The following is an 18,544-nucleotide window of genomic DNA, read 5'->3' as shown; positions in this document are numbered from 1 at the left end:
TAAACTTTACAGTTACCTACACAATCTGTATATGATGTCAATAAAAACATGTCGTCAGATTATATTTTTAAGGATGATTATTGCCATTTCCATAGACATCAGCGTGCATTTTACAAACTGTAAATGTATGGTTTTGCTAGTACTTATGTGTATTTAAATGTCTGAAACCTAAAATAAACATTATGTGGTTGAAAACACTGAACAGTTGTGATATATCCCAAATGCTCAGTGCGTCTGTCTCTTGCTCAGTTCCAGCCAAAGCGTGAAAGCAGATTTGAATTTAGCAGCTGATCACGTGACGCACTGAACGTTCTAATCACATTGTGATCATATATGCATCAGGGACCAGCCTAGAGTGATCACACTGGTGTGATCGTATGCTTCAGGGACCAGCCAAGACTGATCACACCGGTGTGATCGTACGCTTCAGGGACCAGCCAAGACTGATCACACCGGTGTGATCGTACGCTTCAGGGACCAGCCAAGACTGATCACACCGGTGTGATCGTACGCTTCAGGGACCAGCCAAGACTGATCACACCGGTGTGATCGTACGCTTCAGGGACCAGCCAAGACTGATCACACCGGTGTGATCGTACGCGTTAAAGGGTTAAGGCCATAAAAACTCTTAAATGGTACAAGAAAGTCTTAATTATGATTTCAGGAGGTCTTAAATTTGGAGATGGAAAGACAAGAATTGCGATGTGACTATTAAACTTCAAAACGCTATGATTTCATTGAATAAATATTCAGCTGCTGACTATACATTTGTTTGTTGCAAATTTACAGACAATGCAATTGAGATAGAACACGCCAAAATGTATGTGAGGCTATATCTCTGCAATACTTTAGCGTATTCAAACCAAACTTGGTGTGTGTTATAATAATTATGACCTAAGGGTACCTGCACAGTTTCGGCACAGCACCACCTAGTGGTCAGGAGATATGGTTTTTTTTTTTCTCTTTCAAATGGGTTTGGCCAAAAATCACAAGACTGGTCTCTTTAGATTTGATGCAGTATATAATTTTTTGGCATTACATTAATACGAATCTGGTGGGAAATGTACATTATTGTCATGTTGCTTCATTATCTTTATGCAAAATATAATTTGATTTTGGGGTGAAATATGACCTAGACATGTTCTTCTTGACATTTTTAATGAGATTCACCCATACAATACCGAACACAAAATGGAGATGGTGTTGTGTTATTTTATTGACGTCACGGTACTCAAATGGTGGACGTAGTCGTGGATGAGATCACAATGAAGAGTGAGCTGACTTCTACAGTTCTGACACTGGCTGTCTAAGAGGACGTTCACACAGGACACGTTCGTGCTTTAAAAATAGCTAAACTGAGCGCGGCAGAATCGAACAGAAGGCACACTAACATACACCCCTCACAATAGACACTTGGTATGCTTATATCTCACTCCCACATTCATCAGATCGGTCCATTGTTTTAAAACGGACACCGATTCACTGAACTGACATGGCCTCTCATTGCTAATGGCGAAGTATGATGAAAATATAGCAAGACGTGGTGCAACTGCCAAAGACGTCCATTTGTTGCATGTATAAATAGACAAATAATTAAACAATAGAAGAAAAAAAAAAGAACACATCCTTTGTGAACGGCCCCTAAGCCTGCAGACATACTGTACCTGCCTGTGCTAGCACTGGACCTCATAAGCTGCATGTTAGCAAGGAGGAGAGAGCGGGGTTAGAAATGGACAAGGCGAGAGAGAAAAGGCTGTGTGAGTGTGTGTGTGTGTGTGTGTGTGCCCGCTCACCCTCTGGTGCTGAGTCAGTCTTATTATCTCTCTTCCTCTTCTTCCGCCTGCCCAGTGTCACATGATCCTTCAGAAATCATTCTGATATTCTGATTTGCTGCTCAAGAAACATTTCTTATTATTATCAATGTTGTCAATCAGTTGTGCTGCATATTTTTGTGGAAACTGTGATACATTTTTTTTCTCAGTATTCCTTGAATAGAATGTTCAAAAGAACAGCATTTATTTGAAATATAAATCGTTTGTAACATTATAAATGCATTTACTGTCATTTTTGGTCAATTTCATGCAGCTTTGTTGAATAAAACAGTTTTTTTCTGTTTCTTTAAAAAAAAAAAAAAAAAAATTTAAAAAAAAAAAAAAAAAAACAGTAGTGTATAACGAAGTATGTAAAAATTTGACTATATATATGTTAGGAAATAATGAATCATTTAAGGAACCAACAGCACAATGGTTGATTTATAGGCGAGTATGCTGATGTTGTGGGACACATTAGTGTTTATACATCACTTGTATTTTTGACTACATCCTGATTTTGGATCACAAAACATTTTGGACCCTCATTTACCCCAGCATTTGTTTCTGACCACTTGTGACTGGTTCACTCAAAATGTGTGTTCATACGAGGACTAAACTGTTCACTCACCCTGCGGCCGAGGATCTGGTTGATGGCGGCACTTTCTTTCAGCGTGCACTCGGCCACCACTTTGGCCCTCATCTCTTTCATATAGAGCATGAAGGCGTTTAGGGGCTTCTTAATGTGAGGTTTCTTGTCCTCCTCCTTCTTAGTCGGGACTGGAGACTTTCTGCAAACACACACGACAAGTAGGTCAGCCTATGTACTGGGTGTGTGTGTGTGTGTGTGTGTGTGTGTGTGTGTGTGTGAAGGAGTGACAGTGAGAAAAACGGATATAGAGGAGTGTGTGTATAATGGTGGCGAGCTTGTAGACAAAACAGTGATAAACTCAATTGGAGGTGAGAGTGTGCAGCTAATGCTATTAGCCGCTAGTAATAAAACAGGATACTTGTCAGTTTCGAAAAGGAGGGAAGTGTGTTGTATGCGTGTGTGCTTACGTATTAGCCGCTGGGCTGAGTTCTCCATTGGGCTCTTGTTTAATAGCCGGGGAGACGATGGCTGGGTGAGGGATACCTGTCTGATGAAGGCCGTGAGGATGATGAGGAACGATATGAGGAGAAAAGCGACTGGACACCAAACTGCAAAGAAAGAAAGTGGTGAATAAGCATTACTGCCTTCTGAAATAAAAGAAAGCACATCTTCCCCATCCAATCTTACAGGATTTTGGATTTGGCTAGAATTGAATCTGTATTTCCTACATGAGCACCAAGGCCCAATGTGTGCGAACCACTAAACCATCACTCCGACTACATTTACACACCTGTTCAGCTTGCACACCTTGACCTTTAACCCTTCAACATCTCAAAATATCTCAAACATCCCATAATAATACTCAAAAACTTAATGATAGGTCTTAAAGAGGTAGTTCACCCAAAAATGAATCATTTACTCACCCTCAACCTGTATAAGTTTCTTTCTTCTGTGGCACACAAGATATTTTGATGAATGTTGGTAACCTAACCTTTGCTGGTACCCACTGATTTCCATAGTATGGAGAAAAAAATACTATGGAAGTCAATGGGGACCAGAAACTGTTTGGTGACCAACATTCTTCAAAATATCTTCTCGTGTTCAACAGAAGTAAGAAACTCATACAGGTTTGAAACAACTTGAGGGTGAGTAAATGATGACAGAATTTTCATCTTTTGGGGTGAACTATGCTGTGTCTAGACAAAAGCACACTCCTATTTCTATTCGTATGTCATATTCGGCCTAAATAAAGTACCCGCTGAAAAGTTCCTTTATTCACTCCTGTTACAGGTGAAGTGTGGGGTTACTGTGTTAATGCAAAAAAGCGCAACACTCCAGACCAAATTCCATGGAAACCACTTCCTACAACCGGCTGAATGGGACACGGTTCTGATCCCAGTGCCTAGAGCTTCTAGTGAGGTGAACGATCAATGAAGGCCTGTCATCAGCCAGAACCAGAAAAAGTGACCAATGTTTCCCCCCTTCCTCTTTGACTCTTTTATTAAATGAAAAATAAAACCCTCTTAATTTCGGCTGGCATCGGCACAAGTATACCAGGAATAAACTTCATTAACTGCATGTGAAGTTTCCACATGATGTTCTGCAGACCACTTAGAAAAGCCTCAAAAGGAAAATTTAGAGTGAAAATATGAAATTCACATTTACCGTTGTTCAGCTAGTTTTTGTAAGGAAAATCAATTTCAGTAGGAATCCATGCGATTGGGAATTTTGTGTGAGAAGCGATTTCTGTGTGAGCTGTATTTCTACACTATTGGCAACATACAATGGATCTTTTTTGCTTGAGAAAGTTCAGTAATGTTAAATCAAATGGGCTGTCTTTACTGTAAAAGTAAATATTTCTTTTCAATTCAGGACCAAATGGAAGGAGGGATTGAATCAAACATACTAAATAGGTCTATTCTCAAAGCAGCTCCAGAAAGTGTAGTCCTTCTGTATCACACAAATGCTAATGGAGAAACTCGCTTGTACTGACAACGGTTGTAAAGGTCTGGAGGAGGACGGACTATTGATCACTCTCTATGAATAATTCAGGAATCCCTCACACACACAACAAGAGAAGCTCAGTACAGATCGTTCTTATTTTAATCCAGTGCTACCACTAAATCAAGAGCGATTCAGATCAGTTTCATCTTGAGCGTGTATGATTGTGAAATAAACTCCAAACAGACTCTTCCAAGCCTGTTTCTTGGTTAGGAAATTATAGCGTAAAGACCACAGTAAATGTTAAAAGAAAAATCCCTGTTGACCACCCAAAAGAGGAAAAATTAAGAGAAAAATGGATTATGGCAGTCAGAAGAGAGCAGTTCATTCTTGTCAACACCACTAAAAAACAAAAAATGTTGTAATTAACATACTGCATTTCTCACAAAACTTAAAAAAAACTACAGATGCTTTCAACAAACTAGCAAATGAAAATTAAACGGTAACTTTGTTTTAAGGCGACATTGTTACAGTGTAATTACACAAATAAGTACTAATGTTAATGAATTAAATGTACTTGCTATGTTGACTGTCTGGTTTGGTTTTAGTTTGTGAACAACAATGAAATGACAACTCGCCCCATCTATTTTCTAAACACATGTTATTAGTCTTACTGTGACCAATTCAACTGCACTTACTTTTTGGACCGTGCAATATAACTGACTATTTTGTCCAGCCAGCTTACTTCATAGACCTATGTTTTTGTATGAAGCCCCCAGAATCTCAAATCCAATCAACAACTGATGCATAAAACTAAATCAAAACCATTGTTTTTGATAATTCGCTACACTTGGATGTACATCACAATAGAGAATAAACGATCTGTCACTACTTCCATTTCATCAAAAGACTTTTAACCTTTAAATAACCTTTGCTAATTTTATCCTGCTAAATTTAAATGGAAATACTTCACTCTGTGAAAAGAGTCAATGTGGTGTGTAAAAGTGTAGTGCAAAACATGACACAGTATGGGAGAACGCATCCGTAAGCCACACACAACTCACCTGGACATGGAAGCGTTCATGGCAAGAGCTGGGTAAGGGTGACGGAAACCCCCGGCAGTGATGGGATACATGGGTTGACCCTGCCTGAGATGCACACAGAGAGAGAGGGTGAATCAGAGCGAATCAGTATGAATCAGGCTGTGTGGGTCTTATCTATGAACCTTTGGGATACTCACTGTGGGACGAGCCACCCTAATGGGTGAGGGATCTGCCCCACAGCCCCAGGGGACAGGGGGTAGTAGGGGGACAGCTCTGAGGGGTGGGGGGTCCGAGGAATACCTGAACCAGAGGAACACAGTCAGTCAGTCAGTCACATGACGAAAGACAAAATGTCCAGTTAAAACTAAGTAGAGTGTATAATACCTGTCTTTGGGTCCAGGATCTCCGGCGAGAGGTGGGCTGGTGGAGTTCCTGGAGAAAAGTGTTCACTGCTGTAGGTGATGAGGGGGGTCAGGGGGTGCATGTGAGCATGCTGGACCACCGGGACCTTATTAGACTGAAAGAGAGAACGAGAGAGAGAGTCAGGTCAAGACTCTTTATAACGACTAGGAATCAAAATGAACCCTTTTTAAGAGTTTTGTTTGATAGTGTAAGCATTACAATTGCTTACACGTAGTGATAGTGAGTTTGAACGGCTTGAAATAGGAATAATTATAGCAAGTAATACAATAATTCAAGACTAACTCAGTAATTTTCTAGAGTGCAACAGTGCCTGTCCACTTTTCCAGCCGTCTTGTTTTTCCCCCAATCAAAAAAAATACAAATAAAAGCCTGCCTGCCTATATATGAAGAGTTCATTTGCAAAAACCGATAAACGCCACTTTAAAAAATTGTATTCTCCACATATAGCGAGATCTCAACCCTAAACACGTTTTGTCAAAAAAGCCGGTTTTGCCCATTTTCAAGGCATCGCGAGTTCACGTTTTACTGCAGAAGCCGACAAGCGCCCTTGTTGTTTTTGAACAGAAGCCGATAAGTCCATTTTAGCGAATCAGCGCGCTGTATTCAGGTCAGGTGACAAGGCTACTTTCACTTTGAAAAGACGTGCTAGCTGAGAGGAGTTTCGTCAAAGCTGACTAAAAGTGATCGAGGATGGATAATTTCGACGAACTTAATGAACCTGTGATATCTTCTTCAGGGCGAAAAAGGAAAGCTGAAACGTTTTCACGGAACCTTGCAAAAGCAGCGCGTTACAATGGTGAGGGAAAAGCTCTGTGTATTGCGTGTAATCACATCCATACAGTTTATGATCACAACAACAACAACGTTTGTCAGGCATCTACATTGTCATCTGAGGAGATTACAAAGATTAAACGAGTGTTTTTTTAAACTCTAAAGCATGAAATGTGGAGCTATCTGCTTTTGGCAAAAACGACTGTTGGAGTTATCTGCTTTTGCTATAAAATAAACTTTTAATATGTAAAAAAAACCAACATACTTTTAATTAACTTTAATTTAGTAAATTACCTGTATTTGTTTAAGTTATTATTACTTAATCAAAACAACCCAACTGCAGTTTGATATTACTTGGAATGCGTAATAAAAAAGAAAAAAACGTGTTATCGGTTTTTGCAAATGAACTCTTCATATATATATATATATATATATGTGTGTGTGTGTGTGTGTGTGTGTGGGTGCTATTGAGTTCTCTGATTGGTGGACATTTCTTTGCTAAATCACAGGAAATTTAGTTTTTCTACCAAAAATTCAGCTGTTAAACGCAGTTATTAATAATAATCAAGTATTTAATAATGTGGGCTGATGGTTTAAAAAAAAAAAAAAAAGCACAGTTATTAATAATAATCAAGTATTTAATAATGTGGGCTGATGGTTTAAAAAAAAAAAAAAAAAGCACATGCAGTCGACTAACAACCCTTATAGCTCACAGTGTGTTTGTTTTTAACAACTTATAAATTATTATATATTATCATCAATTCCCCTACGTATTTTAACCTCCAGAATCCCACTCTTGTACTCTGTTTTACATTTGATTAGTTTAGCCTTTTTTACATATAAATGTATGTGTTATAAATTAATGACTCAAGCTAGATACCCACAAAGCACTGTTTACTCAATTAGCATCTTTGTTCTTTTTGTTTTTAGGCTATTTGCTGTATAGCTTGTAATGAGTTTATTAGCTCTTCATTTTACTACCGACCTGTTTACTTGTCTTGAATAATTGAGAATCTGAAGCAATGATACTTAACGTGACTTAATTGAGAAATACTTGAAAGGCACTTGCCATTGTTTTAACTTAATTAGTTGTGCTGTGAATTTACATTTATGTGTTTAGCAGATTAAGAGTGTCAGATGTAAATCCACAATGGTTCTTGGGTAAAAAGAGTCCAACATTTGCTTATGTATGAGAGGATATATATGAGGAGATATATCTATATGCATGTGTGACAAGCATGAAACAATCTGGCCGTGCACCAAGGAATGCTGGGAGAGCTCAGCCTCACACCCAATGCCACACCAAAGCCCTGTGTACACAGCATCTCCTTCACTACAATCACAGCGCATTACACATCAGTAGTGCACGATGCACACGTAGAGCATGTCATTATGACATTCGTTTAGTGTAATGAAACCCGAATCTCCATGAATGACTGAAGTTGCACAAACTAGTTCACATTTGTCTGTTTTTTAGCAAAAAGCGAGCGAGAGATGTTGTGGTTCGGGCAGCACATCTGTAGGACTGAGGAATGACTACATCAATATTTCATCACCCTGAAAACATTGCTGAAACCACAGCGAAGTGATTCTGGAGTTTGGGCGTGAGCAGAACTGCTTTATAAGGTGAGGAAAGAAAATATAGACCATCTCACTCGTCATATAAACCATCTCAACCTTTATTGGCAACCTCCATGACACTGTGGTGGCAAAGATTAACATTGAATACGCTCAAAATGGTGAAATGGTTTGGTGTTGTGTAGAAAAGCTACGTTGGTTGTTTATTTTAAAAGTACAATGATTACAATTGATGTTACAATACTGATATCCCAGAGTAATATGGAGAGATAACCAAGTAAGCTATTTTTCATTTGTTTTCCTAAAAAAAAAAAAAAAACATTAAGGAACCTCAATATTGAAATGGATAATTATTTATTATTTATTATATTATTTCATAACCTAAAACTAATAAAATGGTCAGTTTTAATATCTAAAATATTGTAGAAAAAATACAACCAATTGGAAATAAAATGAATTGTTAATTTAGGCAACATGGAATGAACAAATGGATCTTAATTTTGAAATCTGCTAAAGATTGTATTTAACAGTGTAACAGCGGTTCAGTGTATCAGATCATTTAAAATGATTTAAATAAGAAAAACAAACATTAAAATAAATAAATAAATATATATTTCTCGTTTTAATTCTCGACCTCAACAGCTGCTTTCAACAACCAGGATTCCCACGGTCTTGAAAAACCTGATTATATGAGGTAGCCTCATTTTTTGAGTTTTGTTCATGTCTGTAGAGCAAATTTGTGGGTTATGCTATGACGTTTAATACTTTGGGTTAAAGGGGTCATAGGATGCCCATTTTCCACAGGTTGATATGATTCTTTAGGGTCTTAATGAAAAGTCTGTAACAGTTACCTTTCTTACCCTGTCAAAAACAGCTCTTTTTAGAGCACGCAGTTTTGTAGCATTTTCCTTTAAATGTTAATGAGCTCTGCTGCCCCCGCCCCTCTCTTCCGAGCTGCTCTCCGAGGGACTGTTTACTTTAGCCGCATTCATCATAAAAACTTGCTAATTAGCACATTATTAGGAAAGGCGATTTGCAAAGATTCATTAAAAAAAACCTTACACTTCTGTAGGTGAAGCTGGATCACGAATGATTCGCGCGAACAGATGCATTTATGTAGATCGGGGGCGCATTCTCTTCAAAATCAAACGTAATCCACTGCGTCTTCAGCGGCTCAGATGTCAGGAGTAAATGACGACTGCTATGTTCATTATTACATCCAACAACAGAACAACTCAATCACTTAGGAGCATTCTTGTCTACATCTGCTCCAGCGGTGAAACAATGGTGGACTGATGACAGCTCACTCAGGGCGGAGCTAAGGTAAGACACCAGTTCAGTCTGTGCTGAAACGCTACTGTCAATCAAACTATCATGGGAGGGGCCTGTCTGTGTGACGTCACACAGACAGGCATCTGAGATTGGCTCGATTTGAGAAAGGGGTAAATATTTGAGCAGATAAAAAAAAAAAAAAACACTAGGTGGATTTTTATAATTTTAGGGTGGTTGTGTACACACACTGCCAATACACATTGCAGTTCAAACAACTTGTAAAAGTGCATGTAGCATCATATGACCCCTTTAAAAGTCAGATTTTTATACCTGGAAAAGTCCATCTTAAAAATCCACGGACATTTTTATAATATACAATATCAATATACATTTTTCTCATTATGACAGCTTTAAATTACTTTATTTGGTAGAAGTTGCAAGCCTTATCCAGTAAATCCTGAACAACTGGAAAAATCATGGGGCCTTTGATTACACAGTGGAAGCTTTGGAGTCAAAAAGGTTGAGAACCACTGCTCTAGTTCACTCAATGACAACAAAGGTCATTTAAATGTAAAAACAATGAATGCACACAATTATACAATATTGGCCAATATTGTACCAGATAAGAAATTACACACTACACCTTTAAAGTCACAAATGCATTTGACTTAATGACATGCTTTCGAATGCAACAAAATTCAATAAAAGAAGAAAAAAAAGGAGGGTAGAACTTGACTTTATTAGTCAGGAATTAAATGGATGAGAAAAAAAAATTATGACAGGTGTTTGGGTGAGAGAGAGTGTAAAATAAGAGATCCCGTAAGTCAGCGGAAAAGGAAAATAGCTTTAGAAGTGGAGAAAGTTATTCGGATGAAAACAAGCTGTTTCTTTGGAACAAGTTGATCAATTGATGAAATGTCTTCATTTAACATCTAATATCTTATTTTCTGATGTCTTGAACAAAATCCTGTCAACAGGGGGCAGACTACAGTGGGGACGGTCAATCTGTGGCACTGAAAGACCCAACAACTTTTAAAATTCACTAACAAGCTGTCAACTATTTCCCAGCAGACACTGCCAAGTTGAGGGCGCTTTGGTATTCACTATCTACAGAGCACGAGTGTGAGAGAACGTGAGAAATCAGAGCTGCAGAAAGGAAAGCAAAATGGCGTTGGTGTGGGTCTGGAGCTGGCAGAGGTCCGTGACAGTCTGGCCAAGAGGGCACGGCTCTGCTGGGCTGGGCAGAGGAGAGACTGCTCTCTCCTTTCCAGTGGGAGGTTCTGAGTCTTTGAGGAGTCTTTTCAAAAGAGGAGGAAAGGAAAAAAATAGGGCAGAAAAAGAAAAAAGGAGAATGCATGGCATGCTGGGATAGCTGAGCCTTGTTTGTCACTGAGGCAGGAAGCGGATGTAAGAGTGGGCAGAGCATGACATCAGCATTTAGAGACACACACACACACATACACACACACACACACACACACAAAGCTTAGGTAGACTTAGTATTTTTAGTATTATGGCAGCTACACACACAAATAAAATACACACAATGTGAATGCAAGTATAATTGCTGAGATTTAATGAACATTAATTTTAAACTATTAACTAGAAATTCACTTACAGAAATGAAAACAAAAATATCTAATGATAAATAACCAATAGATTCTGGAATTGTCATTTTTTTAGTCAGTTTTTGATGGGGAAACGAGGCAGATTCGAACCTGCAAGGCCTGTATGCGCTTCATAGCTCAATGTGACAGACCACTAGGCCAGCGGTTCTCAATTCCAGTCCTCACGTACCCCGGCTCTGCACATTTTGTATGTTTCTCTTATTGCTTCAGACGTTTGTTATATTTGACTGCAAGTGCCCTGCGAAGTGGACATTACCGGATATTCCGCCATGATTCCAGTTTGAAGGGAGCGTATATGTTCCAGACATAGGGCATTTAAGTGTGTGAGACGTGCATTTAAATTGTATAATTTGTATAAGGTATATTATGTCCCACTTCACGCTTCTCTAGTAGCTAAGTTTCGTATGTGTGTGAAGACGCTGCAGGCAGCGGCGCAGCGCAAATCTGTAAATGAATATTCCGAAGTGAAGTAAACTTCAACAGATTTCCCCTGCTCAGGGAGTAGGGAGCAATGGACACTGTGTAGGGACCATGTCAATCGGAACACAGTTCATGCACGGAGCTCACTTCTAACGAGATGATGATCTGAATCAGGTGTGTTAACAAAGAGAGACATGCAAAACATGCAGAGCGGGGGTACGCGAGGACTGGAATTGAGAACCGCTGCACTAGGCCATGGGACGAATGTTAATAAGAGACCATCAGAATGACCCCGGTTGTTTAAATCCATCCTTAAGTAGGACCCTATGAAATTAGTTGTATTTTTTCCCAAATTCTTTTTCACAAAGTCTTGTTAATTGAAATCAGATTACATGTTTCAAATTTACATTTTTTCCCCCCTATAACATGAACAACTTAATTAATCTTTTAATCAAATTCTGTCATTTTTGGTAAACAAAGGGTTAAGCAATATAGGTTTACTGTTAAAATTAAAACATGGAAGAAAAATGTGTGATTGTTCCTTAAATACAGTTTTAATAATAATAACAATACACTGAGAGGTACATCCCACTGTACAATAGTACTCTATTTAGTACTTCAAGTTAAAGCGAACTCTTATTTTGGCAGGCTGTAGTGAAGAGCATTGTAGAAATCATAGGGCCCTACCTAAGGCTTCAGTATGCAAAAACAGGTCCATTTGAACACAAAATATATATATTTTTTACATGCTAGTGACATCTCAATGTCTTTTTGTGCAGGGGACTTTGGGTTTTTCATTGCCTTCTGCAACAAAAATCTCAAAAGTTTGAGAGAAACTGAGCAAGAAAGACAGACAGAGGATCATGGAAATGTACGGCTGTTCCTTACTTCTAGAGTCACAATTCTCCACCGTGTTGTACTGGAAAACTCCCACACAATCGGTGGTTGGTTGTGTACAATATGGATCCCAATCCTCCAGCCACAAAGCTTTCCCATCTGAGGCCTCATCGCTAGGCTAACTTAATCAACTGACCTAGCTTATCACATGCATACTAACAGCGGATTGTCCAGTTTGTTTAATCCAACTCTGTTGTTTTGTACAGTTGGAGGTCCAATTTGGAGGTCAAATGTCAAATTTTCCACTTTAATTGACTGGGATTGTCGAGAGAGAACATAAAATGTTGGGTGAACAGAATCAGGAAATGATGCACGAAGGACTCAAACCCATGTTGCCTGTCTAAGCACCATAAAACATGGCACAACACTCATTTCTTCCTCAGATCAAAAGAAAATATTGTGGTAATTGTGAGTTTAAAATCAGAAAAAGTCTCATTATGCGATATTAAGTCACAATTATGAAAAATGAAAAACAAGAAAGTTATTAAAAATGTAAGTTTTTTTTTGCAATGGTTTCCTGTAATTGTGACTTTCGTGTAACTGTGAATATCTCTCATAACGGCAGTTTCCTGTAATTGTACTTGTAAATTTCAATTGCGAGAAATAGTTCTCAATTCAGAGTAAAAGTCGCGAAACTGAGATAAGTAGCAATTGTGAGAAAAAGTTGCAATTCCGAGGAAAAGTCACAACTGTGAGATATGAAGTAGCAATTATGAGAAATAAAGTTGCAATTCCGAGGAATATTCGCAAATGAGATAAGCAGCAGCAATTGTGAGAAATAAAGTTGCAAAGTTGCAATTCTGATAAAAAGTCGCAAGTATGATTTTACCAATTATGTGAAATTGTTGCAATTCCAAGAAGTCGTTGCAACTGTGAGATATAAAGTAGCAATTATGAGAAAATAAAGTTGCAACTTAGAGGGTAAGTTGCAATTAAGAGATATGAGGTAGCAACTGAGAGAAATTGTTGCAATTCCGATAAAAAGTTGCAACTGTGATAAAATCGCAATTATGAGAAATAAATGTGCAATTCTAAAAAGTCAAAACTGTGAGATATGAGGTAGCAACTGTGAGAAATCTCTGCAATTACAAGGAAAAAGTCGCAATTACAAAAAAATACCTTACAATTATCTTCTTTCTTTCTTTTTTTTCTTCCTTTCTTTCGCTGACATGAGCTTCCACAGTTTGGCCTTCCACAGTTGTGACAGTGTGTTATATTCTAAAGTGGGTTTTTATTGGCCGAAACGCATACAATTTAATAAGCTATTTAATCATTTAATAAGCTATTCTTATTGGCTGAATAAGCTAACAATTTCAGTAATAAAAAGACGTCTAATGATCAACCTGCGATCAACACATACATTATCCACGTGTGATATTTTTCAGGTACGCTGTGGACACTTCTTGTTTGGTGATAGTTTTCGCTCCCTGCAGGTCATATTCACGGCGCCGCTCTCCTCCATAAATAAAAAGCCTTAAATAAAGACACACCTGAGCTCACCCTTCAGTCACCCTCTTCACGCCCTGACGCAAATTCCCCTCATCGAGTCTGACATTCAAGATCAGATGTTGTTCTCAAACAATCCTCCAGCCAACGCCAAGGTTAAGCAAATCCCTTCACTCCAGCTGTCGGCCGTAAAAAGGGCCAGAGAGGGGCATCCGGGCGGAGGAATGCCACAGGAAGGAAGACTGTGTTTTCTCATCAAATCCTCAATACTCACTGTTCAAGTACAGCTAATTTGATTGCCATTCCCCGTCTACACATTGCATTTTCTGCTGATCCCGTAATGCGGGAGCATGCATTTTAGAACATTATATTAAGTAAATACAATTAAGGCCTAATGGCCAAGCTGGGTGGTGAGACAAGGCTCCCTGTGTTTTTTAAGGACAATCTCATGGTGTGCTTAGAGGTTACAGAGAGTTCAGGGGTTACTGTGACAAAGCGAGTCTGAGCCGGATAGAGGAGACTGAAACAAACACACACACACACCCAACTGAATGCCCTCTGGCTGCCAAAGACTCAATGATGACATTGTCAGCCATCCATCTGTATTTATTATGCCACAATTTATTATGTCTCCCTGTCACAGGGAGATTTCAGACTGAGTAAGAGCAACAAATCAGTCATTAAATCCACTAATAGCTGCTAAGTAGCTGAACTGTTCTTTAAAGGCTGGGAATAACTGCTAACTAGAACTTTAATAATGTATTACTTTGATTAGTCATACAACTTAATCATATTTCTTATCAAATAAAAGAAAAATCTAATTGTTTACAATGTCATGAGACTCTGATTCGCATTTTCATATATAGTGGCCTCAAAATGTATTTGGACAGAATTGACACGAATGGAATGATTAAAAAGAATGTATTATACAAGAAAATTTCAATAAATTATTTGTTTAACACTATCTGGCAAAAAATAATAAAAAAAAACAGCACACAAACACTTTTATGCAAAACTTTTCACAAAAATTAAAAAAAGACAAAACGATGAAGACTATTATGCCATTAAATTTATAATTTAAAGAGCGACCTAAGTAAATACTTTTCCAAATACCTGGGTTTTATAAAATCTATTACTTCTATTATAATCCACAATTTGGTTACTCCAAATAAAAAAATATTCTGAGACAATATCTCACTTAAACACAATTTTTAATTTGATTATTTCCCACGATTTCTATTCTTAAATTCAATGTGGGTTATCCATTTTATGTTTACTTTTTTTTTTTTACAATACATTTTACATTAAACAGACTTTTGTTTAATGTAAAATGTACTGTAAAAATCGAATAAAATGTAACAATGTAAAATTTATTGTAAAAAATTAACACTAAAAAATGGTGTTTGTCAATTTTTTTTACAATACATTTTACATGAAACAACACTATTCTTAAATTCAGTGTGGATTATCCATTTTAAAGTGTTTGTTAAAAAAATTGTTTACAATAAAATTTACATTAAACAGCACTTTTCTATTCTTACATTTGATGTGGATTATCTACTTTATAATGTTTGTTCATTATATTTTTTTTTACAATAACTTTTACATTAAATATCACTAATTAATCACGCTTTGAGACATTACCAATGTTTGAAGATCATACCTGCGTGCAGAAAAGTCAATCTTTCACCTACTCTGCATTTAAACCAGTTTAGTATGGGTCAGTCTGCCTGACGCACCATCTGAGGTTCCTCATGTTGTGTGTTTGCATGTTTCATTCTGGCACATTCTCGCGCACACACACACACACACACACACACACACACACACACACACACACACACACACACACACACACACACACACACACACACACACACACACACACACACACACACACACACACACACACACACACACACACACACACACACACACACACACACACACACACACACACACACACACACACACATACATTTGCATGCTCCACCACAGCAAGAATGTAATGCTCTGGTTAAATTTATCACCTCTCATCATCTAACCAGAGGTGAATCAAACCACACAGGTCTGCTGAGGACAAACTACCATCCTGCAAACCTCCTGACCTCCAACCAGCCTGACTGGAATTCACACAGATCTGCCCAACAGGGAAGCTCGCTCTTATCCAACAGCCATCACTGTGCACTAAGGAGTGGCACAGATGAACCACACATTCTGGTTTGAGCAAGAATCACTATGGCAAAACAGCTTTCATTCCTTGTAATGTACCGACAGGCAACCAGAATCGCTTGATTATAAGTGACCATGAAGACAATGAATAATTTTTGTTCAGAAAATACATTGTAGGTTGCAAACACTAGGCTTCATAAACACTGTTCTCAGTGCACACCAAACAACATTGCCAACAAATGCTTTGCATGGCCATTCACATCAATCACACAAATCAGTACAAACTCAGGTAGCCTTTATGTGTGTCAATAAAGATGACCTGACACCACTATTGAAAACGCATCAGGGATTTGGTACGGGAAAAACATCTGAATGTTTTTTACTCTGATTATAAAAAATATGATTTGCTTAAATTCAGTGTGGTCTTGCATATGTCAACAAAAACGAGTGTGGCTTATCACAGGAAAAGCAAGTTTCAATTTGAGCAATGATATTTTGATGAAATATTAAGAGGTCAAAAAAAACATGCACAAATGATTCATTCACTATAAGATCAGTAAGAAAACACACGGAATCACTTTTGATTTCATGCTGACTTTGCAGGGATAATTCACCCAAAAATGAAATTTCTGTCATTCCAAACCCAGAAGACATTTGTTCATCTGCAGAACAAAAAATGAGATATTAAATATTCTCTCATAATTTCTGTATATCCACTGAAAGTCCACACCAAAATTGGTCATTTTCAAAAATTTCATAGACATTGTAAGTTATCCATCAATCAAGCATTTTATTCTAAAGACACTTTATGTGAAACTATTTTAAATGTATTACATTTAGGCTTTTATCCATATAAACATTGATCAATGCACATACAGTGGGTACGGAAAGTATTCAGTACATTAATGAGGAAAAAAAATTAACTTAAATGATTTTAGCAAATGGCTGCAATATAACAAAGAGTGAAAAATTGAAGGGGGTCTGAATACTTTCCGTACCCACTGTACATAGAGCTCATCCAATATGTGCACATTCCATTTACTTTATCTGTTGTGCTTGTGTGTTGATCAGTGTTTACATATGAATAAAAGCATAAATTAATCTGTTCAACAAAGTCATTGTGAAGAAAATGCTCGATTTATATGGATTACATTTATGTGCCCAAAAAATGTTGTGCAGCAGAACACCAAAGCAAATCTGTCTCCTGAATTATTGAACGTTCTGGAGTGAACAGAATAACACATTAGCATAGCAACCTTATGGGCTCAATCTGACAAAGCCAGTGTGCGAGTGTGTTTATGGGAGGATGTGGGATTGGGAATTAAATAAAGGATGAATACTAACAGCGGATTGTCCAGTTTGTTTAATCCAACTCTGTTGTTCTGTAGTTATTAGAATTTGGAGGTCAAATGTATTTCCACTTTAATTTTGACTGGGATTGTAAAGAGAGAACATAAAATGTTGGGTGAACAGAATCAGGAAATGATGCACGATGGACTCAAACCCATGTTGCCTGTCTGAGCACCACAAAAATGGCACAACACTCGTTTGCGCCAGACTTTTCATTTTTGGGTGAATTATCCCTGCAAAGTCAGCAAGAAAATGCTAGATTAATATGCATTTATGTGCCCAAAAAATGTGGTGCAAGATTTACTTTACTCTTTTGTGAAATTTGCTAGAAATTTCTAAGAAATGGCAAGTAACAGACTGAATTCAACATGAAATTATTAAGTAGAAAGACTGAAGTAGTATTTCCTTGTAAAACATACTCCAATAATCTGTTTTATTAACTGTGATGGCTTTATGTGCATTTTGAAGCTTTAAAATTTTGGTTGAGCGGACTGTCAATAGATGTATACAAATTATAGAATATTAAAAATGTAAATTTGTGTTCTGAACATGAACAAAAGCCTAATAGGTTTTTATAGCTTGTTTCTGCCATGGGATTTTTAAAAAGGTAATTCTGACTTTTTCCAATTCTGACCAAATTGTGAGATATAAACTCAACACTCTGAGAAGAAAAGTCCGAATTGTGAGATATAAACATAATTATGAGATATAAACAGAATTGTGAGATATAAATGCAGTGTTCTGAGATAATAGCAGAATTGTGAGATATAAAGCAAAATTCTGAGAAAAGTCAGAATGAGATTTAATGCAGAATTATGAGATATAAACAGAAATATGATATATAAAGCAGAATTCTGAGAAAAGTCAGAATTATGAGATATAGATGCAGAATTATGAGATATAAACAGAATTGTGAGATATAAACGCAGAGTTCTGAGAAAAGTCAGAATTGTGAGACAAACACAAAATTATGAGATATAAACAGAATTATGAGATATAAACGCAGAATTCTGAGAAAAGTCAGAATTGTGAGACAAACACAAAATTATGAGATATAAACAGAATTATGAGATATAAACGCAGAATTCTGAGAAAAGTCAGAATTGTGAGACAAACACAAAATTATGAGATATAAACAGAAATAAAAACAGAATTGTGAGATATAAACACAGAATTCTGAGAAAAGTCAGAATTATGAGATAT

General features: G+C 37.3%; 1 pseudogene; it reads right to left on the bottom strand.

Annotated features, from left to right (window-relative positions):
• LOC107678449 (transcription factor 7-like 1-B) overlaps positions 1–18,544 on the bottom strand; it is a 73,453-nt pseudogene that overhangs the window by 2,754 nt on the left and 52,155 nt on the right.

Source organism: Sinocyclocheilus anshuiensis, unplaced genomic scaffold (genome assembly GCF_001515605.1).
Source record: "Sinocyclocheilus anshuiensis isolate Anshui unplaced genomic scaffold, SAMN03320099.WGS_v1.1 scaffold112, whole genome shotgun sequence".
Taxonomy (NCBI): Eukaryota; Metazoa; Chordata; class Actinopteri; order Cypriniformes; family Cyprinidae; genus Sinocyclocheilus; species Sinocyclocheilus anshuiensis.
The sequence above is the reverse complement of the archived record's forward strand: the minus strand, read 5'-3'. Positions and strand labels throughout refer to the sequence as shown.